Here is a 26,028-nt window from a genome sequence, read left to right on the forward strand (position 1 = left end):
CTTGCTGAGGTCTTTAATTACACTGTTTGCCTTTTTAAGGTTAGTAATTGTTCTATATGTTTCGAACAGAAAGCAGCTGGGTGTCGGTAATATTCTGTGCCACCTTCACCACTCTCTGCAGTGCTTTACATTGCCTGATCATGGACTCCTCCAGAGATTTACAGCATTTTCTCCAGTAAAGTGGGTGACTGCAGTTTTTTCCTCTCTTCTTTTGTCAATTGAACCTTATATTGTCATAATTCGTTTTTTTTAAGTCATTGAGACTTGTCTATTTATTTATATAAATGTAGTAGCCTTCATTGGTTGTGCAACTGAATAGGAAAAAATACTGGTAATATATATAGGAGGGAAGGAATGATCAAAGCCAGGCTGAAAGAAAGGAGAAAAGGTGAGAGTAAGTGGGAATAATAATGCAGAGAAATATCAAAATTGTTTGTGGATTTGCAACTATTATTTGCTTCCACTTTTCTCTGCTTTCTTTTCTGGTTTTTCCACAGTGATGTTTTGTGCTGCCACCACAACCCGATCAAAGCACTGTGCAGTCACAGGTAATGCTGGAACATTGCAGGTACCATTGCAGGTATAATGCAGGTACCTCAACTGTCAATGAGACTCACTGCATCACACCTCCTAGGGCAAAGCTTAAAAAACAGTAAGGAACTACGCAGGCACATTTATGTTAGGTAGAATGCCCAGTGGGAGATGGTTGGTTGGTCTTCTGAACCCCTGCAAATTGTGGGTTTTTTTGTCCTGCATTGCACCCCTGGATTTTTAAAATATTTTTTTCTGTCCTTCCAACTCATCTGACCATAGCATTGGACTTATCTTTAAAGAGTTAAAATTAATGTCTATAGAATATAAGAACTCTACTTGTTCAATTACTTGTTTATCTGTTCTATGTTAGTGCATACTGATTTTTTCTTATATATTATTTTTGGGATGTCATTTATTGTTTCTCATTTTTAACTTTTTCTAATTTGTTTTTCTTTTCTTGTTATTTTTATCTTTGTCATCTTGTAAAGCACATTGAGCTACATCCTTTGTACGAAAATGTGCTATAGAAATAAATGTTGCTGTTGAAAAGCTGCCATTATAGAAGATGAAGAAAGAGGGTAAAAATTTAAGACCTGGAAAAATATAGGTATAGTAGGTACTGTACATCTTGTTTCATTAATTGTATATACTATATATACTGTATATGTACTATAGATAATAGATATGAAATAATGTACAAGCCTGCAGTGCTGACCAGTATCAGCAGGTAAGTACTATAAATACATTTTTAAACTCATTCTAAGATGACATATAGACAGGGTTCAAATAAGACATATTTCAGGTCCCAATTGATGAAGACGTGTACAGTTACAGTGTTGGCCCAGTTACACACTTGGGCTCCTTACATGGCCTTTAGCCTTATCTCTAGACAGTTGTGTTTGCTAATTAGACTAAAGGATCATTCCAGCTACCTGTGAGGCCTTTCAGTCTTGTGCAAGAACTCCACTAACTGCTATAATTCCTACCTCGATTTTCCGCTTTGGCTCCAAAGGTGACAGTCTTTACTTGATGATAACATAAACACAGATAATGAACTCCACCATTTTTTGCAATATATCTCAAGGTAAATGAAGAAGAGAGTACCTGTACATTAAGTGGGGTGACAGCGTTATGTGTCGAGATGAGATTTGTCCTTAAAAGAACTACTTGGTTCCTGCTTTTAAACTTAAGACTGGATTTCTGGAGCAAGTGACTTAACCGGTCAGGTTGTCAATGTCATAATAATAATAACAATATTATGTGGGGTCCACATTAGGCATTAATACAGCACACACGCTCCCTCTTCTCTTCTCCCCCTCCTTTTTTTTGAGCTGTGTCTTATGTTGCCCTCCACACACCTCCTGCTATTTCCCTATGGTTGCAGACTCTCAGTGAATCTTACTTGTACTTCTTCACGGATTTAGGTGACTTGAGTTCAAAGGTTCCCTACAAACTAAGCTAATAATAGTGCTTTAATGAGTTTAATCTACATGAGCAGTTCAAATCTCAAATGGGTTTGTGATTTCATTTTTTCTATTCTAGGATGTGTTACCATATTTCTTTTAATTGAACATCAAATAGTTAGCCAGGTAACATTAAAGTATTTGTCTTAATAAATAAGTATGACTACTATGCTTAAAGTGCAGTGTATGTCGAGGAAGAACAATTGAATCTATCCATCCATTATCCAATGCATTGTAGCAAGGTGGTCCAAGGTTGGACCCAATCCATATATGGTTAATCCACATCCATATCTTACTGCAGGCCACACACATATGTATCGAAATTCACCCAGGGCCAGTTCAGAGTTACCAATTAGCTTAATTGTATGTTTTTAGGAAGTGTGAAGAAAAACAGAGCAAGATCCACCCAGGCACAGAGAGAATGTACAAAGCCCAGAGAGCGGTGCCCAGCGCTGAGCTCTGAACCCAGCACTACAGATATAGGAGGTGGCAGCAGAACTCCTGGAGTGCCATGGTGCCCAGATCAGTTTAAGTGTTTACATTTTTGTCAGATAGATTTGAAATGTTCTGAAATGTCCTATTAATGTAGAGATAAGCTATTACTGACAGGCAAATCTGCTGAAAAGGCTGAAGGTATATGGCTGAAGATGGAGAGTAACAAAATGTGTCAGAAATATAATCTGGCCGGAGCAGAAGCGAACTATGATTTTGGCTTGGCTTAAATATTTTAATGAGCAAACAAAATGAATGAAGGCAATTGATTTGAAATTCACATCACAGATTGTGGTTCCCATTTACTAAAAGAGAGAAGGCTATGGGCATCATAACTTGGGATGGCTTCTGCTCCACTTGCCAGGCTGACAGGCAACACTTGACGTGTTTAGGACATAAAAAACAGTATGTCTAGTCCCTGGTGATCTTGCTTTTACTATCCTCCTCTCTCAGCCATTTTCCTTCTAGCAAGTTGTGTTTCTGAATTACAGAAAAAAAAATGAAAAGCTCATTTAGCGACAAAGCATCTTGGTTGAGAGGCTCTATATAGTAAGATGTCCTGTCTATAACAGGAGGGTAGCCTACTCTGATAGCATTCATTGATAACATCTAAAGGCTATTTCCAATTTTTTTTTTTTTGCTAAATCTTTGGCTGGCATAATGCTGCTGCTTTTTCCACCTCACTGTCACTCATGCCGCTGTTGGGTGTAATTCACCGAACTGCTGGGGCCACACTGTCATTTCAATATCATTTTCGCATTACTCTCAGAGTCGTCCAAGGTAAGTAGCCATGCATCTTTTCATATGTGCATGCAGTTGCTAGTCCTTCATTCTAGATATTTTGTAGAAAGACATTCCCTGTCTAATTTTTTTTCATCTGCTGCTTAGCAGCCGTAACATTTAACAACAGATATTTTCTAAATGCAAGAAAAAAAAAAGCCAGCTTGACAGCAAGACAGCAGCTCTTCCGCATATATTCAAAGCTTTCATTCATTCATGCTCTGCATATCTATGAACTTGTCTGCAAAAAAAAAAAAACCTGCTGGCTTGTTATACTCCACAAATTCAGTCCTCTCTTTCAGCTCTGGCTTCTTTATTTTTCTTGCTACTACACATGCTTTTAGCTCCCAATACTACCTAAGGTTTACTACACGCATGCATTCCCATTCATGCAATCTGGTGCTCTTCATTCTGCTCTCATTGCCACATCCATTCCAGTGAATGTTGTGCAAGACAAAACTGAATTTTAATTTTGGACCACCGATTAGGATGCTCTTCGGGTCATTAGAAAGGAAATCAGCAAGACTTACTTGGCCAGGTGTGATATTCAGCAATGTGAAATTGCCTGCTTCCCTCTGCTGCATTTCTCTCAATAGCCTTCCTTGCAAGAGAAATTGAGTTTGTGCCTCCTCTCCCCCCACCTCCTCCATCGCCACCACTACCACCGACTGACCGCCCACCCCCTCACCCCCCTTTCCCACTGGCTGCCTCAGTCCGCCAGTGTGAAATTCAAATACACAATGCCTGTGGTCACACCTCACTGAGCAAATTATTCATTAGCAAGGACTGCCAGTACTGTGGACGCTGGGAAAGACAGCCTCAGGAAAAGGATGGGCTCCATATAGTATATAGCACCGCTCGCTTGCTCGCTCTCTCTCTCTCTTACTCTCTCTCACTCTCGCTCGCTCATTCGCTCTCCCCTCTCTCTCTCTTTCCAATTTCTCCTGATCTCTTCAGCAGTAACAGCAGCAGCAGCATACAAATTTGCAATTGAGGAGTGAGAGCTGGGAGTAATAGGTCAAGTTGTGTGAATGACCCTAGCAGACTCATCATTTTCAAATGTTCACTTTGAAATTAATGACGGCAAAGCATATTTGAGATTAGTATTAGAAACTCATTAAGATCAGTTTTAATAGAAAGTAGGGTTTCTTTAATAAAATAAACAGCTACCTAATAAACAGTATGGAAGTCTAGTGGAAGACAATACATAATAAGGAGCTGAAAGTCAGGCTGGAATGCCTGGGCAACAAAAACCTCTCACGGGCTTCCCTTGATCTTAGCTCAGCACTTTTGTGCCTCTAATATTGTTGGGATTGAGGTCTCCAATAAACATGTTATACAGTACTTCAATAAAGAATTTCAGAGGGCTCTAAGGTCTCACTGATATCTTAATAGAGGCTGTCCAAGTATATCGGCCACACTTTAAGCAACTGTTGTGCTTTAACTGGAGATCCATACAAATTCACAGAAATATTTAATTATTAGTCCTCAGCTCATATTTTTTAACATTTTAGCTTTAATATGAAAATAATTACTTACTCAGAATTCTAAATTTTTTGTCATTAACTTCAAGGGAATTACATCCGAGATGCAGCTGTTATAGACAGGATCAAGCAGCATGTAGGGAGACACCCCATGAATCTGATTAATTATTTTGTATTATTTTATTATGTAAATTGGCCCTGTGTGAGTATGACTGTATGAATAAATGTTCTCTGTAGTGAACTGTAATCCTTACAATCCTTACTGTTTCAGAGTTTAAGAAAATAACAAACATTTTGATGGGAGATGGACATGTAGCCCAAGATGAATTATTCATCATTATTCATGTAACTTTTGCAAATATCATTCACCAAAGTACCATTACTTGTTAGATTAAATTACTCTTCATCTATGGTCTATGGTTCTGTTTGTCTTGCATTTTGGGTACCCTTCAGTCCCACACTGACGTCAAACTGGACCAGCCAAATTTGAAAATGAATGCCTGGACAGTTTGTTATCAGGTACGTTTGCTTTTTCATCATTTTGACCAATTTTCATTCATATTTGTCTTTCTTATTTTATATTAAGTTAATTTTTTGATATCATCACAGTGCCATTTTGGTTGTAATTCTATTCTTTTTCTTTACGACAGCATTGCTGCTGTGTTACAAACATCATTTTGTGGTTCATAGTTACTTGTGTCCAACCTTTGGATTCTAAACATAATCAACTAACCTTTTTAGCTATTAGGGAAATTATCATTTGGTTGCTGAGATTTTTTCTTTCTTTTTTACTTGAATATTATTTTTGTCACTATGTTTGGTTCTTAGTTATCACATTTCTTGGATTGACCTGTAGCTCTCTCCTCAGTTATTCCTTCATTTTGTTGTGATTGTATTATGATTTAAATTTCTTTTGAGCTTTATAAAATTAGGCTTAATACTCTAGTAAGGTATTTGGTATAGTGCTCTAAATTACAAACTGTTTTCTGATACTTGGAATTTGGAACTGTTTTGATTATTATGTTTACTGCAATGCCATTTTATTTTTGTGCACATTGCCATTTTGTGGTCCCATTGCTAAGACATGTTGAGAAGGGTTAGCTTTATAAACCGATGCCATGGGATTCTCACTTTCCAAGTTTGTGGATAGCTCGGTAATTGACCTAATGTTCTGTTCTCTTCACTTTGAATTTTGCTTTCACTTTAAGGCTCACTGAAAGGTACATTTATATCCTGGTTTTTTGTCAGTGACTTCATTCTCATTTCCTGATCCTTTCTTATTTACTTCCTGCACATCATCCTTGTTGTAAGAACACATTTTCAAAAAAATGTTTACAATTTAATTTCCTGGATGATTTCTCAATATTAATTTGAGTCTCCAACTGCTTGTAATAGATGATTTATTTTATGCTTCAAATTGTGTTTGTATTGTGCTGTGACCTGTATTATGGGTACTTGTAACCAGAAAGTGACATTTTTATTTGGTGACTGTAGCTTTCTTGAGAATTACATATAGATACAAATGAGGTTTCAAATAAAGGTCCTTAAACTTTGATGTATCCCTAAGCAAAATAACTTAGATTTGGATTTTGACACATATGGCAAGATAACCATAACTAAAGACCAATGAAGTGTCGTGACTTGGGAGTCCTTACAAGCAAAAATTCAAAAACACTTTTAATAATTGCCCGACTACAAGGGGAAAATACCATCAAAACCCAGACTAGTAACCCAAAAGGCAGAGAAAAATCTTTATAAAAATAAAACTTGTATTTTCACAAGGGCTGTGCAAGCAAAAAGCTCTGAAGAGCACAAAAGAATACAAAGTAACCAAAGTCCCTATATAAAAATTCGTTGTCAAAAAACAGAGCACAGGTTCAAAAATCTAGATTTCATGCAAAGCAATATCAAGGCACAGGAAAACACAAGAAACACTCCAATCCCTAGTGCATTCGTAATGAACCACCAGCAACTATGGAGGGCCCTCCCAAAAATAGGTGGTTGGCAGGTGGCCCCGCCCCTTAAGGAGCCACCCACAAAGAACACGGGACATAACGTAGGCCTTTCTCATATAGCATTAAACACAAAGAAAAATATACATGATAAATAACAAATAGAAACAAATAACCCACTTTTCGACAAAACAGACCAACAACATGATTTGGAATCCCAGCCAGAGTAGAAATGCTGGCTGAAACATGACAGTAAGGAGACAACTGAAGAAGCAACACACAGGAAAAGCCACAGGACCAGATGGAGTCAGTCCTTGAGTTCTTAAGGCCTGTGCTAACCACCTTTGTGGTGTCCTCTATCACCTGTTCAGTCTGTCCCTATGGCTCCAGAAAGTGCCTCTGCTGTGGAAAACATCCTGCATTGTTCCTCTTTCAAAGAAGGCAGGCATCTAATGACTACAGGCCATTGGCACTTATATCTCACATCATGGAGACACCTGGACCTGGACTATATGTATTTATTTATTTAAAGAACATTTGTAAAAAGACAAATTTCCCCTGGGGACAAATAAACTTAATAACCTATTCTTATCTGATGGACTCAGGGAATTAAACCCCTTTCGTTGTGAGTAGAGAAAGTCACATATTGTCCAGGTCTGATTCAACACTTGAAAATTCACAAAGGTAATAATAGAATATATTGTTTAGAAATCTTTCAACTAAACAATGAATAATATGCCTGAGGACACCAGTGGAAACTAAAAGGAGGTACGTCTAAAATGGATGCCAGGAAGCAAGCAAAGGATTGTGGGGATCTGGAGCAAATAATTGAGTTGTGTAGCTCAAAAAACATTTCATGATTTTTTCAAAATTCATCTGGATCAGATAGTAGTACAACATAACTATTGCCTAAACAAAACGGGACTGGTAGACCAAATAGTTTTACTGTATTTTGTCATAATTCTGCTCTTATATAAAAGGGTCTCTGAATCATTGAGGCCTCTAAGTTGTCTTAAAAGGAAAAACCTTGATATTTAACAGAATAAACTGCCAAAACCATGGAGAACACATCCAATTAATGATCTTTATGGGCCAAGTGAACGGTGACCAGTAATTTTTATTGTTTTAAATGGATCCTAAAATGTGTGGGATTCGGGTCCTGGAGTACTTAGATGGTTTGTATAAGGCTACATCTGAATAATTGCAATGCTCTACGATCACAACAGCTTTATTGCCATTTCCATTCCTGGCATATTTTATGACTTTGTGTGTTTTGAGAAAATACTGTATTACAGTGATATGACTGAGATTAAGTGAAATCAACTCCTAGCTTCAAGTCAGTACTAATTTAATTGAATAGTGGTACACAGCAGAACTGTATGCTAATCTGTAAATAACGGCATGTTAAAAAGCATCTCTGCTCTGATTAACCCTGATGGGAAAGCCAAAAGTTTAAAATACCTCCCTATACCTTAAATCCATAATAAATATTTTAAGTATTTATTTAATGATCATAATATAATTAAAGAAAAAGAATAAATTAGTACTTTACATGATCTGAAACAGGGCAAAGAAAACTAACAAGTACTTTCAGAATTTTATGCCTGTTGGGAATGGCAAGCTGCAAGAGTTAAAATGAAAATGAGTTTGCAATTGGAAGATAAGGTAGTTTGTAGAGCTGTCCATAGTCAGTGTGTAGATCTAAACAGAAACAATTTACAAAGAGAACTGAGTGAACAAAGTAGAAAATGAGAAAGTCGATGAAACATAATAGAAATTCTAAGCCTTACTTAAATTGCTTTCCCTGTCTCACTACAAAAGTTTTAAAGTTTCTATAATTGAATCCAAAAATCTGGATACACCTCAATCCGTGGTGCCATTTTAAATAGCCACAGCATTATAATGTCATATGCCATAACCAAGTGATGTCACACATCATGTCCACATGACTGGCAATAATCAATGCCTATAAAAAAATCAAGAAACCAGAAAAGTGACGTGAATAATAAAAATAAAATTAATAACAAAATGATAATATAAAAATAATAACTAAGACCTGCACCCCATTCTTACCATTTAGAACAGAAACTAAAGCAACAACACAAAAATAATTCTTTCAGAAAACAATGCCTAAAATAAATTCTAAACTACATAATTCTTAGTATAGTTAAAAAGGTCAAGGCAAATATTCATTACTAGGTAGTCTAATTAGACACGTAAATAGTCAAGGCCAGAAAACCCAAACCTTACAAAACTAATCCTAGTAGCACCTAAAGACCAACTCAAAGGGTCATGATTTGACTCGCATTTTTAATTTTTCTAAACAGTTTATTGGGTTCTAATATATATTTATTTTGTTTAATTACATTTTTATTTATGTTAGTCATTTTTATTTTTATTATCCTGTGGTGCCATTTTGTTTTTATTATGGGCACTGTCACTTGGGGACTTTAGTCTTGGTGGTTGCTATGTGGCTGTTAGGAATGACATCAGGGATCACAGATAAAATGACATCACAGATGAAGGAGTATAATGATTACCTCCTTAGAATTTCTGGCTTGTCCAAATTTGTGGATTCAATCTGAAACTCTAGAAAAGCAACAACTAAACACAATGTGTGATGAAGTGAGCTAAGCTTGTTGCTAAGCTCGTCTTCCATGTAACAGGACTGCATAGTTAGGGCTGCCAACCATCCTCATTTTCCCACACATGTCCTCATTTTTTACGTACCATGGACTGTCCGGGAGAAATGTATAAAATTTTGAAAATGTCCAGAATTTTGGCTGCTAAAATGTGAAAATCTCCTTTTCTTTTTCATTGGTAAAATTTAAAAGCTGTACATCACTCAGCATGTACAGAAGTAGGGCATACACTTTTTTTCCCAAAATCACTTCGGTTCCGGTAGTAAATAACGCAGACATTGACAAGAATAGAAACAACCCTTCATGTTCTTGGCTTTTGACTGTCCAACTTGGCTTTATCACTTCATCTTTTGAATTCAGCTCTATCTTCTTGGTGAGTAGACATTTCATTATAAATGTTGTTCCTTTCCTTAATTAGGTGTAATCCCAATTCACCATAACTAAGTGAATTCATTCAAAATTGAAATTACAATTTCACGTTTTCTATGTGAGATCTTATTTTCGATTCTTCTTTCAGCAGCTTGGTTAACAAGAAATTTCATACATCCAGGTACAGTCTGTCGTATTTAACTGTGAGTAGGTACTGCTTTGTAATATTTTAATGGAAAATATTGTTGTTACCACCCATTGCTCCTAACTCTATTAAAGTTTCAGTTAATTAAAAAAATCACACATTTATTCTGTCATGTAAATGCAATATTTTTTCAGTTATCAGTTGATCAAGTAATTAGTCACTTCTTCACATAATTTAATAATATTTTCATAATTCTTTTGTTTAAATAAATTCAGGAATACCCATTATGCTGAAAAGAAAGTGCAAGTTCACAGAATATTTGAACAACAAATATCCTTGTTTTTGAAAGGGCAGAACAGATTCAATTAAGGGTCTAATGCTCACAAGATTCAATTTCAGTAACATGCTATGTAAAGATTTCTATTCATATTTATCCAAGAACCCAGATTTACTGAAAAGAATAAAAAAATATATAAAAATATATAATATATAAATATATAAAATATATGAAAATATAAAAGAATGTAGATAAATGCAAAAAAAAACTAAATTGAAAAGAGTAAAATTATTTTTATTTTACTAGAAGTGAATTTACCATGTGTATCACTTTTTACAGATTTATGACAATTAAACTATCCAAATAAGAATGGAACAAATGAAGTCTGTTAATTTAAGAGGCTTGACATGTTCAAAATTTTTAATGGGTTATTAGTTTGTGATTATAGTGATAAACTGTTACTAAAGGTTTACATCATTTTTAAAACCATAAGACAGCATAAAGGTGTATTATGTGATCAAAGGGAAAGGCGTCCTCAAAAGTCCTCATTTTTCAACCCAAATGTCCTCATTTCCAGAGAAAGAGAGTTGGCAGCCCTATACATAGTAAACTAATGACATTTTTACTTTATCCACTTTTTTTGCTATTATTCACATTAATCTTTTCTTTTGTATAATCAACAAAACTCAATTAACAAAACTCTCAATTTCAGATAATGACTATGTGAAATTTTAAGAGGACACAGCTATAACACAAAATCTGAACACAGGGCTCTTGTCTTCTTGTTTTCATATGACATGCGCCACATTCAAAATGCTTGCAATTTGTTTATAACTGCAAATACTGTTTAGAGATTACAATTTAGTGACTTTCTTTTTTATAGTGGTGAGCTTGAAACCAAACTAGTTATGATAATGCCAATTGTAAACAACGGATGAAATGTATTTTGCTTTTTAAACATTTCGGCACACAGCATGCAATGCATACCAGAGTGTCCCCTAACTGGATGATGGCAATGACAGTAAGATGAAAAGGACAGAGGATATGAAAAAAACAGATTGTAATCATTTTTCTAAAAAATTCCATTCATTTATCATCCATGCACTAATTTATTGACTTGCTGGGATCTAAAACATTACCAATTTAAAGAGAAAAAGAATAAATAAAAAAAAACTAATTTACACTTCAAATCTGGATTTGAATGCTCACTTTTCACGCACAAGGTCTGACACGCATTCCTGCCCTGAATTGTTATTAATATAATCACACGCCATCTTGAGAAGCATTGTCTTGAAGCAAAGATTTAAATGTGACCCTGTAGGTCTGCAATTTGGCCTAATGACCTCTTTGTCTGTCTGGCACTTTCAATACTAGCCATTCCACAAACACTCGCACATTGTGTCAAATGTTTTTTGTACACAACACAATTGGACTGCATATTTCACATTGCTCCTTAAAATTCCTCCCCAGCTACAATCATGATGGGTAAATCTATTTGAAGTCAAACTTAGACTTTTCTGTAGGCAGTGTCCTTTGCTTTTGGTCAGTTATAAAGTGTAGCGTTGTTGGATTACTGCGTTTTTAGCATATTCATGATTTTACAAAGATAAGAAGACATTGATCATTATATACTTTCTGCAGACTTATTCTGTTGCAGATTTCATTTTAAATGGATGAATTTGCCATTTTGGCTCATCAATCTACACTCAATAATAGTAAATTACTAAGTGAAAACATGATTTCAGGAAGGTTTCCCTTTCTAAAGTTAGTAATATAAATAAATCTGGAAGGTTGCCTGTTCAAATCCTGTCACTGCCAGAAGGGACCTTACCCCACTGGGCCCTTGAGCAAAGCCCTTAACCTGAAAATTGCTCCAGGGGCGTTGTACGATGGCAGACCCTGCGATCTGACCTCCCAAAAGGTCATGCGAAAAGGCAATTTCCTCTTGGGAACTAATAAAGAATATCAAAATCAAAACAAATCAAAACTATTTGTAATATCATACTTGTATCTGTATATCTTCCATCTTCAAAATGTACACACATTTCCAAATGAAGAGTGGTAGCAGTAGTGGTATTGTCACACATACAGTGAAATTCTTACTTGAATGTCCAGCCAACATGCAACAGTACCAATTAAGAGAGTGCCATGGTTAGTGTGGCTGCTTAATGGATCTGTGGTCTTGGGTGTGAATCTCAATCTAATCACAGTGTGAGTGGAGCTTGCAGGTTGTCTCTATGTTCATGTGGGTTTCTTCCAGGTACCATAGTTTTCCTACTACTTTCCAAAAACATACTAGGTTGAGTGGCAATTCCAAATTAGCCTTGTGAGGGTCCTGCACTGATCTGTTCTGACTAGGATTGGTTCCTGCTATGCTTCAAAGCCTGTCGGGGTTGGTGGATGCCTTCCCACCACACCTTGAATTAGTTCCAGGAGGTGGTAGTGTTATTTCATGCTATGCTGCGGAAGAATAAATTAAAGAAGCTAATAAAATAATACATTAAATGCAAGCAGTTCCTGTTTCAGTTCTACTTTGCAGTGGTGAGACCCCACTCAGAGAATTGTGGGTAATAAAGGTGCCAAAAGAAAAAAAAATCAAAATAAAAGCAGCAGTAACGGAATCTGGAAAAAAAAAGGCAACCAGTAGTCAGGGGCCAGGGGTTAAACGGAGCTCAGTACCAGTAGCCATGAGACATCAAGTTGGCTTGAGCTGAATAATTTAAAACCACAGACACATAAACCTAAAAAATTAAAAGAATTGTTTTCAGCAGCTCATAACACAAGAAACACAAGAGGATTCTGGTCCCTGAAGGTGTTAATGAGGATTTTAGTCAAGATGAATGTAGTAACTACCAGCTGTTTAGCACATACAAGTAAGAATTTCATTGTATTCTCTATGTGTGACAACAATGAGCTTATGGGCCTATAAAGCACTACAGTTATTTTAGCATGAATATACTTGCTCACCCATAACCCGATGGCTTCTATCCATTGTCAAACTTGCTTTATCCAGGTCAGGATTATGGAATGTGAAAGCTCTATAATGGTAATACAGTACATACTGCCAGATTTCCCCCAGTGACATATCTATCTATCTATCTATCTATCTATCTATCTATCTATCTATCTATCTATCTATCTATCTATCTATCTATCTATCTATCTATCTATTTGAAAGTATCTATTGATCCATCCATTTTCTGAACACATTTTACCAGGCTGTAGAAAACTGCAGCCTATTCTGACAACACTGTGCACAAGGCAGAAACTAATCTTCGTAAAAATGCCCGTCGGATGCACACGCACAAGTACCCACTCTCATTTTTTAATGTTCTGAACCTTCCTATTTTAATACAAAGTACAGAGTGGCGGGATGACTGAGCCTAACCCGGACCATTTGAAAACTTCATTAGAGGTCCCAGTCATGTACAGAGCCACATTGTTTTATGCAACCCCACTTCAGAGTCAACTTTGTTATCCTTGTGAAAAGATGCGAGTTCTTGGGAGGGAAAACCCTCCTGAACACAGAGAATGTGCAAAATCAATGCACTTGTCTGAGAATTCAAACAGGGCAGCTGCAGCAATAAGGCAGTAGCATCAACCACTGTGCTATCACACACGAGTTCCACACTTTTTAAATTGCATGCTAATTTATCAACAAGCGATCCCAGCAATGTGATTCCTTTCCATCTTTTTCTCCAAAGTGAACATGTGTTTTGCTTTTCATTTCCTTGCTGAGTTGAACCCATAAAGTTATTTTCCCTCTTGCTCTGCACAGTGTGCTGCTTTGATTTGATATGCTTTACCATAATTACTCTCTGAGTCCCTTTGCCTCATCCATACAAATTAAAGTAGCACAGAAACCTCATTTTGGAAATTTAGAAAAAATTCTTAGTATAATAAAGGGAAATTGGCTAGACAGATGCTTATTGGGGGGCTAAATGAAATGAGGGGATGTTCGGAGGCTTATAAACAGGAGTCCAGAGCATTTGTGTACAACAAGAGAGAGAAGAAAATCCTTGTTAAGGTTTGGGATAGAGCGGAAATGGTATAATCACTGTCTACAAATAAAACAGCAGCGCACAGTAAGATTATTGGAATATCTTGGTTTATCCCTGCTTTGGGGGTTTGCTGTTTACAATTATACTGTAAATGCTTAGCCATTTAGGCCAATATGTATTAATTTTTCTTTATTAAAAACTGGGCAAATATGGTGGTACATCACAGAACATGAGGAAGCTAAATGTAAAAATGTTACTGATTATCTAAAACAAATTAGCATGTTGAGCTTGCAGTGATATGCAGTATGTCAGTGGGCTTCAAAAGCTGCTGTAACAGAATTTCATACACTACAATTACAGGCCCGTAATCATTTTGAAGGGGTATGGTGATGCCGTAATTAGTGCTTCAGCCTCACAGTCCGGGTTTGTAATCCTGTGTGGACTTGTATGGTAGGTGAACTGGTGACTCTAAACTGGATTGGCATGAATGAGTGTGGGTGTGTGTGTGAAAGTGAGCCCCACAACAGACGGGGGAACCATCCTGCATTGCATCTGCTGCCATGAATTCTGATCCCATACCAATGAGCTGGATTGAACTGATTTGATAAAGAAGGAGGGGAAAAACAGAAGTGTACACTTCATATAAATGTGAAGAAGTACCTGTGTCAATACTCTTAGGATATAAGTTGACAGTAAATCCATTCATCCATTTTTCTAAATCTGCTCATTACAGTATAAGTTTCACAAGGTACACTGTCAGTAAAGGAACGGATCAATAAATAAACCATAGTAGAAAAGAGTATGCAAATGATTTGCCAAGTGTTATCTTTATGCACTGTGGTAACATGCAGCTGTATATATACTGTATATATACACTGATCAGACACAACATTAAAACCACTTGCTTAATATTATGAAGGCCCCCTATCGACAAGGCTCAAGACTCAACAAGGCTGCTAAAGGTGTATCTGGTACCAAGACATTAGCAGCAGATCTGTTAAGTCCAGTAAGTTGCAAGGTTGGGCCTCCATGTTATTGTTTTGTCAGCACATCCCACAGATGCTTGATCGGATTGAGATCGGAGGAATTTGGAGGCCAAGTTCGCACCTTGAACTCTTTGTCATGTTCCACAAACCATTCCGGAACAATGTCTGCAAGCGTCTGCAGGAATGTTTACTCTTTTGATATGTAAGTCTATTTATTTTATCTCAAGGAGGCACAGTGGCACACATTTGTTGTGACATTAATCAGTCCAAAATTGTAGTCAGACATTTCAGAAGCCACCAGGGACACTTTAAAGACCATTGAACCATGATAATCCCATCAGTTTATCCATACCCAATGACATCAATGCATTTCGCTGAGTCCAAGGAAGTTCAAGAACACTTCCATGACTTTTTCTTAACTCAAGACAAAGAGAATTCAGTGGAGTTCACTTGTCACTAGTTATAATAATTAAATCATGGTGGCATGTTGCATGTTGGTCAGACGTTCAAGTAAGAAGATCAGTGCATCCTCAACACATGCCAAAACCACTACTACTACTATGACATTAAACATTACAATCACATCAGACCATCAAGTTCCCAAGGTGAAAGTTTTGTATACAAGAAGAACAGACTTGAAATCAAGAGGCTCGCGCTTGACATGTAGTATAACAGACCAGACTACTTTCAAACTTCAACCAAATGCTTCAAATTCAACTATTTTTTCATTTCATCAGTCACCATATTCATTAGCTGTCACATTTTTACTGTTTACAGTGTTTTTATTTTGTGGCTCCATGCATTATTTAAGGACAGAAAAAACAGATTAATTGATTACTACTCCCAAATGCCTTAGCAGATACAGACGTCATGATCTATTACTTTTACAGTAACAGTTTACTGTGAAATACTACCAAAAATGCCCACTGAAGACAGTAAAAGTTTGAGTTTAAATTCTCAGACTCACTTAATCTAATTGAAGATTACGGGGTCACAGCCTAACCCAGTAGCAATGGATGTGCGGCAGGAACTATCACTGCTCCAGTCCTTCACAAGGTACATGTAAACACAGAGGGGACAATTTACAGTACAATGGCCATCTAACCTAACACACCGTTTTAAAATTGGGAGGAAAGCCAACAGCACCGAAACAGAACTCCACACACACACACACACACAGGGACAATGCACACATTCTAATCAAACAATGATAAGATGCTGGGACCAGGTGGCAAAGGGACCTAATAAATATTAAAGTATTTTTTGTACAATAAAAATACAAATAAATGACTATGCTAGACAACTTGTCAAATCAATCCATCAAGCCTAAGTAGTGTCTTTAACTATTAATGTCACAAGTTATTAGACATAGCTCTTTTCATAAAGCAAGGGAATAATTTGAAATAATACAAAGAAATTAGTAGGAGCAAAAATAGGATGTCATTTGATTTCATTTATAAAAATAGTTCTAATGTGGCAAGTCTGGTAATTCATGATGACATGAATTAGGCAGGATTTAAGAAAAAATAAGTCACTAGTAGAAATTGTATTTGACATGCTTGCCATATTCACTATTCTGTAAATGATATGTTATACTGCGATTGAGAGGAAATGATATTTATTTAAAAAGGAACTTCTGTTTTTGTATTAACCCCCAAGCCCATAAAAGCCTTGTTGTTGTCTTTTATTATTCATCACCATTTTCTCACCTCATTAAATGGTCTGTCAAATAAAGCCAAGACTTATGAACCAGGCAGAAAGTTTATGCTAACTTTTAATTTGGGAGCTGAGCATCATACAGTAGGACTTAACTACAATATAAGATAGGAACATGGGGCAATAAAAATTGGCTCTTTCATGTATACCCAGGTCTGAAACTTGAAAGTACACCTTTTTGAGAAGGACCTAGGAGTCACAGTGAACTTAACACACTCCACATCATGACACAAGGCATCAAGGAGGTTAATAAGATGTTAGATTATATCATGATACTGAATGTGGAGTATAAATCAAAGGAAGTTATAACACACTAGTGAGGCCTCACCTGGAGTACTGTGTTAAATTTTGGTCTTCATATTATAAAAAGACATTGCAGTGGAAAAAAGCCCAGAGAAGAGTGAGTAGGCTGATTCTAGGACTAAGATGTTCAAGCCATGAGGAGATATTGAAGGAGTTGAACCTTTTCAGTTTAAGCAAATGGATAATTAAGAGGTGACATGATTGAAGTGTTTAAATAATTGAAAGAATTAGTAGGGGACACAGGTGGAAACTTGTTAAGGGTAGATTTATCACAAATGTTGGAACATTTTTCTTCATACAGAGAACAATAGATAAATAAATAATTTACCAAATTGTGTGGTAGACATTGGTAATTTAGGGAACACTCAACTACATGGTATTTTGGAAAAATTGGACATATAGAAGTGTTAGGCAAACTTGTTGGGCTGAATGGCCTGTTCTAATGTTCTTGCTTATATTAAAAATGTTTGGTAGAGTATCTCTCAATATTTAGACTTAGAAAAACTATGAAGTAATAGTGTGATAATGAGTTTCAACTATCCCTAGTTCAAGCTAAAGTACTTCAATGTGTATACAAACGCACACTAAATTAGGTATACATGTTGTGATTGGCGGCCACAGCCATTACCTGACTGGGACGCCAGCTGGATGGAAGGACTGGGTGAGATTGCATCTACAAGGCACTACCTTTCCCAGGACGCTAGAGGACAACCCTCTTGGGCGGCTGTGGCACCACGGATTCCCGCAGGGCACACTTGGAGTTTGAGTTTGGCACAGCCCTACTGGTTTCCGTGGGGGCCACCAGGGGGAGCTGCAGAGCCCTACATTGGGATTTCACCACACCTGGGAGTGATTCCAGGTCTGATTAACAAGCCACCTGGAACCCTACCAGGACCAGCTTAAAAGGAGCCGCCTCACTCTATTCAGGGAGCCAGAGTCGGGAGGAAGAGTGGAAGAGTGAAGGTGAGAAAGTGAGAAAGAGAAGGAATTGTGTTGCTGCATTGTATTGGCTGCTATGGAGATCGAGGCAAAAGTGCTTCCCCATTTGTAAATAAACGTGTGCCGTGCTAGAACTCGTGTCTCTGCCTGTCTGTATCAGGGTTGGGGTGGCTGGAGCTCCCCTGGTTTTCACAATGTTTAAACATCACAAAATAATCCCCTGTATACAGTATCTGCCTAACCGTGTAAGTCATAAATCACAGTGACATTTTAATTATTAATTATATTTACTTCTGACTTCTGTATTTGTTTTGTATCTAAAAGAAAAAATATTCAAATATTGATGACATTTGTTAAAAACCTCCTGATAATACACCTATTTCAAAGTGACTTCATAGAATAACACTTGATAGAGAATGAAATAAAATGCTATAATATTTGAATTCTTCATTATTTACACTAGGGCGGCACGGTGGCGCAGTGGGTAGCGCTGCTGCCTCGCAGTTGGGAGACCTGGGGACCCGGGTTCACTTCCCGGGTCCTCCCTGCGTGGAGTTTGCATGTTCTCCCCGTGTCTGCGTGGGTTTCCTCCGGGCGCTCCGGTTTCCTCCCACAGTCCAAAGACATGCAGGTTAGGTGGATTGGTGATTCTAAATTGGCCCTAGTGTGTGCTTGGTGTGTGCTTGGTTTGTGTGTGTCCTGCGGTGGGTTGGCACCCTGCCCAGGATTGTTTCCTGCCTTGTGCCCTGTGTTGGCTGGGATTGGCTCCAGCAGACCCCCGTGACCCTGTGTTCGGATTCAGCGGGTTGGAAAATGGATGGATGGATGGATTATTTACACTAAAGCATTTATGGAGGCCTCCAACATTGTGGCTTCACATTCAATTGCTTAAGTCACAAGACAACATTGCTGATGTTGAAATTTGTTATGATGTTTATACGGGAATTTTTTCATGACACTATAGTAGCCTGGCAACACTGTAGCATAGCAATTAGCAGCACATTTTCTTCATGGAAACAGCATTCTTGGTTCAATTATGCCTGGTTATCACTGGTGTGGCAATTGCATGTTGAAGTTTCCTCACAGTACTACAGACGTCCTTTCACATCCCCACTGATGTAAAGATTAGCCTAATTGGTGGTTAGACTGGGTGAGTGTAAATGCATGTGTGTGGGTGTACGTGCGTGTGTGTGTGTGCACACTGGCAGTCTGTCCAGGACTCTTTCCTGGCTTGCATGCAGTATTGCTAGAATAAGCTCCAGAACCCTGCTAATTCAGTATTCAAGTTTGTCTATCCATTTTCTATACCATGTTATCCATGGGCACAAGGCAGGAGCCATTCCTGGATGGAGCCCAAGTCCATGGCATGGCACAGTCATGCACAGACTCCCATTTTCTTGATCAGGGAAAATTTAGAATGGTGATCAGCAAACCTACACAACAGTGGGAACGTTGAAGAAAAACAAATGTAAACAGATAAAAACTCAAGCAAACACTAGAAGACTGTGCAGACATCATACAAATACTGCAGGGGTCGAGGTTGAAATCCAGTGTACTGGAGCTGAGACAGTATTGCAAACCACTGCTCCACTATGCTACATGCATGAAATTATGTTGCATTTAACAGAACCTTTTTGAGGACAACTCTAGAGGCTGGACAAGTGCAATAAATCAACCAATTAAACCTGCCTGTTAATATTTTAGTGGATATCAATTATTCATCACATTCATTCATCCTTCATCTATCTGTGCAAAACATACTGTAATTTATCTTAAAATTGTATATTATATACATTTACTACATTACAATGATCCAAAATATATCAGGGATTGGAGCCTACACAATGCCATGGACTGCATCTCCAGCCTTGCTATATCATGTTCTTGGATTGTCCTAAATGAAGAATTTTGTAGAGAAGTTATTTATGTACCCGTCAGATAGTGTCAGGTTTATAGTTATTCTTAATCCTTTTACGATAATGTTTGGAGTAACACTGCATAATATTTCTATCGTCTGAATGTATTTATTATCTTCTCCTGAATCTTTTTTTTTGCTTTCTTTTGTGTGAATTGTGTAGAATGCAATTTTGTAACTTAAAAAATTATTGGAAGAATGTTAAGAAAATGTAACATTTTACTGCGCCTCAATTATTATTTTTAGGGATGCCACCATTTTGTTTACTGTTGCTATATTTTTGTATTTTTGTGTGTGTCATGTGATGTCATCAACACAATACTTTAAAGGTTAGCACAATGCACTTCCGGGTCACCGAAAATTTTATTAAACTCTGAGAGTTAACGAGTGTGTTTCCTTAGTTTATAACCACCTTTGGCAACAACTTTTCAATTATGATTTTTGCTTATTGTTTTGTCTTTGATCAATGATTGCTGGCTAGCTTTGGCTAAGTTAAAGAGAACAAATCATTTTTTGAATCCTTTTATTAAATTTTTTTTCTTCTTCTACTGAAGCATAGTAGGTATTAGAATCTCTAGTGATAAACTAATGGTGAGATCATCTCTATATATAATCTTCATTTGGATCTTGATCATTGTTTGTTCGCGAATGAATTAGAAGAAGAAGCACTAGATGGTAGTAGAGAGACAGCTAAAACATAGGCATTGCATTAAGAATCTCCTCCAGGCTTATACTACTGAAGACTGTAGTACTCCAGTCACACCTCAAAACACAGACATTCAAACTAAACAAATTGTTGTGCTTTAAATTAACTAATCTTTATATATAATCTTCATTTGGATCTTGATCTTTGTTTGTCTGCGAATTCCACGCATGCGTAGACCACCTTCCAGTTTAGTACGTTGTTGTTACTCACGGATGTCAACAATATGCCGGAATAACGAAAGGGGTGGTGGACAGTGTTACACTGGTTAGCTCCTGAGGCCTGGTTAGAGAATGAGATTGCCGAAGATAAAAGGTACGTGCCTACGTAACATATGAATGAAAGAAAGACAGTGGGTAAAATGAATGACAACGTAACAGCACGTTCCAGAAATTATTATTGTTACGTTGTAGCCGGCGAGTGCTGCGCGTCTCACAGTTGTACCGTGGGTTGCTCACATGTCAGTGAAGTGATCCCTATTTATTCTTTCAAGAGCCTGGATACCTATATGTCCCCCTTTTATAACCATTGCTCCGTGTTTATTGCCTTACTCTTTGGATTGCCACAAAGCAACCTGCGAGATTGGAGAAAGGTTGAAAAGAGATCGTGAGAGGAAACGGCAGTGTCGTGAAAACGAGACGGACTGTGAACGGAGAGAAGCAGAAATGCTCCTACACCACCACATAATTACTATTCGGACAGTGATTCTGAGTAGGCCGTTCCTATCGAATCAATGTCCAAGGGTTTTCTTTTGTAATTTTGTTTCCCTTATAAAAAATCATAATGCTGTGCAACGAAGGGCCCAGTTCACGACTGGCAGCCACGTTTAAACAGGGAGCCCTTCACCGACAACTTTAACACGTGCAACATAGTTGGGTGCACATGGCTAGTATGCTATATTTTCCTTAACTGGAATAATAGTAATCAACATTTCATAAGTCTGTGCTGGAACCAAGTGTTATATTATCTACAACTGGCTTAAACACCGTTTTGGGAGTTGACGTTTATGGTCAATTTTACAGAGCGTAAACAGAACCAGGAGATGGATTGTAACAGAAGGGTGTGACAGAATCATAGCTGAATTTCACACTATGTCAGAACCAAAAGAATCATCAAAGCTGTGCACTAAAATCAACTCACCAATCCAAAATCCTTGTATGGGAGATACTTCAACTTTCCCAACTGACACATTTCAGGAGAGACACCATTTCCTGACTGTCTTGTAATGCTGAACATAAGTGAAGTGTATTGTGGGGAACCTAAAAGGCAAAGCAGGATTTAAAATATTTTTCTAAATTAGAAAGTTTAGCCTTTGATTCCCATGAGAATCAACCTTGGCTTGTGTGTCTATGAAGTAGTAACTGCCCTGGTATCAGACAGAAAGCCAGGTGCTTACAAGACAAGGGGAGAGAGTGGCTGCCTTTTATTAGACTTTTTTCAAAAAGAGTTCTCTCCGTTTAGTTCAGTTCAGTTGGTGCTTTTTGCAAAAATAAGACGTCTGGTTGTTTTTCTGACACTTTGGTGAAGATGTCAGCACAGCTGCAAAAATAGATACTTTCTTCCTGCTGGAGATTTGAAAAAGGAGCTTTCTCTAAGGCAAGAATGATTTCTTTTAATTTTTTGATTAAGGATATATAATCTGGAACTAACAAACTGGGCCATCTGGTAAATGTCATCTGTGAATGAACAAAGACCACGTGAAGCAAACGATGTTGTACAATTCTTTGTATTGCTATTGGTTATTTAGCATATACTGTACATAAGTAAAGGTTTGTAGCCACTCTCTCACTAATTGATCCATGCCCACTTGCTTACCTTGCAGTCTGTCTTCTAGTTTCATGACGATACTCCCATTAACATGGAGAGGAGGAGGAGGATGGTGAGAATTTAATAGCCTCTGACTTCAACCAAACCTCAAGCCCTCCAAGATTTAGTGGGTTTTCCAACTAGTTTAGTTCTTCATTCGTGAACAAAAAATGTAAATTTTTTTAACTGTAAACTTCATCTATATACATATAAAAGTCAATGTGTGTGTGTGTGTGTGTGTATGTATATATGTTCCAGCATCATTTCCGAATGACAGGAACGATTTTCATGAAACTTGGTACACGTGTTTGTCATTGGTCAACTAAAAATACTGTAGGATGAAATCAGCCCTAACTCACCCCCTTCTGGGTAGGGTGGGGAGTGATTGTGCGGTCTTGTATGCATGTTATCATACAGTTGACATTCGGAACGACCACCAGAGGGCGAACTGGAGGTGACTGCCAGCATTCTTTATGTTTGAGCACCACCGCGCCCCTGTTGCTTTTGAAATTAAATAGAGTCGGCCGGTTCTGAGCGTCAACTGGATGATAACATACATACAAGACTGCAAGACAAGTACTGTACATTAGTGAATCTTCATTGTTTGTTAATTTATTTTTAAAGTTTTTTAATTATATTTTTCTCAAACAATAAGAAAAACACTTTATTTTCATCCTGGGCAACGCTGGGTATTTCAGGTAGTAATCTATATACAGTATGTAGAATTGATTTTCTGTCCAGCTGTCTGTTAGAGCATCATACAAAAACCACTGCACCTGTTTCTATAAAACTTTGCATTTATTTCCAGTTTTCTCTAACTTAGAATATACAATAATAAAATTTTACATTTTCTACAAAAAAATAGAAAAAAACTGAGCCCACCTCACTAAAATGTTCCATTATTAGAGGAAATAATACTAAATTAATAGCACTGTATATCTGGTAAATGGCAGCAGCAGGTCAGTAGTGTGCCTAATTGAAAATGCTCAGAAGAAATGGCACTTTGTTATTTTTTAGAACCTACAGTATTTATCTTATCTTATCTTATATATAAACATCTACGCATGGAAGTGTGTGTGTGTCTGTCTGTCCTGCCCGGAAGTGAGAGGTGGAGTACCCTTGGGGTAAGGGCTCCACCTCCAAGGAAACAGAAACTCACTTACCCGCTAATAACACAAGCGATGTGAGCACATCGGCAAAACAAAACCTCCTTGGAGAGAGATGCCCAGAGTAGTTCCTTTCAATTACCTGACATCTCTACATTTCAGTTTTTTTATGATGATTTCAATAGTTTCTAGGACCCTAGGCTTTTTACAGCACGGGCTTACCCAGCTAGTCTTATATATTACTCTTATTGTTACATATAAAAAACTTAATTTCTGTCTGTCTGAGCATCATGCAAAAACCGCAGCACCTGTTTCAACAAAACTTTGCAGTTATTTCCGCTATAGTGTAACTTTGAATATAGGCTAAATGCTTAAATAACAAGAAAAAAATCAAAACCTCACTAAAATGATCATTTTTTCTTGACCTTTGCACTTTTAACCTCAATATCTCCAGAGCACAACATGATATCAGCAAAATTTTTACTACAAAAGATTTAGAGACGATTGTGTAACAAAACAACACATAAATCAGGTATTTCTGCTGACCACAATTGTTATTCTGGTTGTTTAAGTGTGTTAAGAAGAACATTTTTATGTTTGCTGCCCAACAACTCTTTAGCAGTTGATCGTATCAAAAATCCATTCCCTCTTTTCTGAATGCTCATTTTATGACAAACAAAAAAGGCCATATTCAGTCTTTGTCAGGGCAAACAACACGTGACCCATTTGTGATGAATTCCATGTTTGAGCTGGTGTAACGAGTCTTTTGAGATGGGGGGTGAACACTTTGTGAAGATCCACCAGGAGTGCTGCACTGAGAGGAGGTGTGTGCTGCTCAAGCCTTATTTATCTCTCGGCGACTGACTTGTACGTTATGACCGTGGTGCATTCTACATGGTCTATGACATTTCAGTAGTATTACTGAATTGTTGAGAAAATTACATTAATGTTATATGATTGCTTTTTGCTGCAGAATTATTTCCCTAAACCTTACATTTAGTTTCACAAGGCCTTAATAAGCTCAGAAGCACTAGATGCTAATTAATACTAAAACAATCTCTTTCTTTTGCAAGGAGGAGGTCATAAGTGTCAGATCTGCTTTTTATTTATTTCACACATGTAATGTACTCTGACCAGTATGGGGTGCCACAAATCCTCAAGCCCTCAAATACACCAAAACCAACACAAGTCCCCAGCTCAAATAATAATTTATTTTAACAAATACCTTCACCAACGACTTCTTTGTATAGTTTACAGAAGCATCCTTTAGCTCCTCCATGTAAGCTTTGTCATCTGCCTCTCGACTCTGACTTCTTGAGGTGAGGTGCTGCCTGGACTCCTTTTATGCCAGACCTGGGAGAACTTCCAGTGTTACAGTGATGCACATCGGAAACACTTCCAGATCAGGCAGAAGACCCTTATAGAAGGGGTGGTCTGTTCCTGCAGCCTCCCCTGGTCGCATCCTTGGAAACCCAGTGGGGATGTTTCATGGGACTGCAATTCCCAGTCTGCCCTGTGGGTATCAATGCAGACACCGTAGCCCAGGGAAACTTCCCCCTATGGTATCAGGGGAGCAAATAGTCCATGCAGGTAATCTCCCCCTGTCACTCCATTATACTGGCCTCCTGGTTGGGTAAGGACCCTTGAACCATCTTGGCCAGAATGGCAGCCCATGTATGATGTCCATCACAGCACATTTACCACTCTACCAGATAGAACAGCTAGTATACTTGAAATAAAATGGTGATAAAAATAGATTTTTAAAACCAGTGGCAAACTATTTTTACAGGTGGCAGCAATCACCATTAGAAAGCCCATTTTTGTCTTTGAATTTACTAAACCCACTTACCTTGAGTCAGAATCACTAGCTGTATGTAACAATAACACCCCCAACTAGCTATGAAACACACTGTCACACCAGGGTAACTGTGAACTGTCAACTCTGCTACCCACAAATCTTTGGACAATGCAGTGAAAGAAATAAACCCAAGTAAACTAAAGAGGAATAGCAACACTCCTTACTGAAATCAAGTCTGGAGTCCAAGCAGTAATCCAAATTGTATTTTCAGTGTACAGTAAAAATACATACATCCTTTAGAAATGCTTTCAGCATTTCACACAAATAAAATGCCATGTTTAAATGATGCTGCATTTTTATCAGCACAATGATAGATCTCAAATATAACAGGTACTAAAAAAATGAATTATCCTGTTAAAATGAAATGACCTGTCACATTACACTTGTATAAACATCCCTGCAGCAAAACATATTATTATTTGTGGTGTTTATGCTGAATAATTGAAGAAATAAACAATGCCTTGCCAGACGTCAGATGATCAGCGGAACTCGACAGTGAATATCTTGATTATATTATTGCACCTACACTGAGCTAAACATTCATTCAAAATGTGGAA

At 37.5% G+C, this 26,028-nt stretch overlaps 1 protein-coding gene across 3 annotated transcripts in view; it reads right to left on the reverse strand.

Annotated features, from left to right (window-relative positions):
- Window positions 1-26,028, reverse strand: part of prrt4b (proline rich transmembrane protein 4b) — a 113,958-nt gene that overhangs the window by 71,973 nt on the left and 15,957 nt on the right. For 2 of the 3 annotated variants that reach the window (XM_051930235.1, XM_028814807.2), the window contains exon 1: window positions 3,800-3,932. The exons of the other annotated variant lie outside the window; for it this stretch is intronic. The gene's annotated coding sequence lies outside the window, so the exon portion shown is untranslated. Of the gene's footprint in view, window positions 1-3,799; window positions 3,933-26,028 lie in introns of those variants that run through there. 3 annotated transcript variants of the gene reach the window in all.

Source organism: Erpetoichthys calabaricus, chromosome 1 (assembly GCF_900747795.2).
Source record: "Erpetoichthys calabaricus chromosome 1, fErpCal1.3, whole genome shotgun sequence".
Taxonomy (NCBI): Eukaryota; Metazoa; Chordata; class Cladistia; order Polypteriformes; family Polypteridae; genus Erpetoichthys; species Erpetoichthys calabaricus.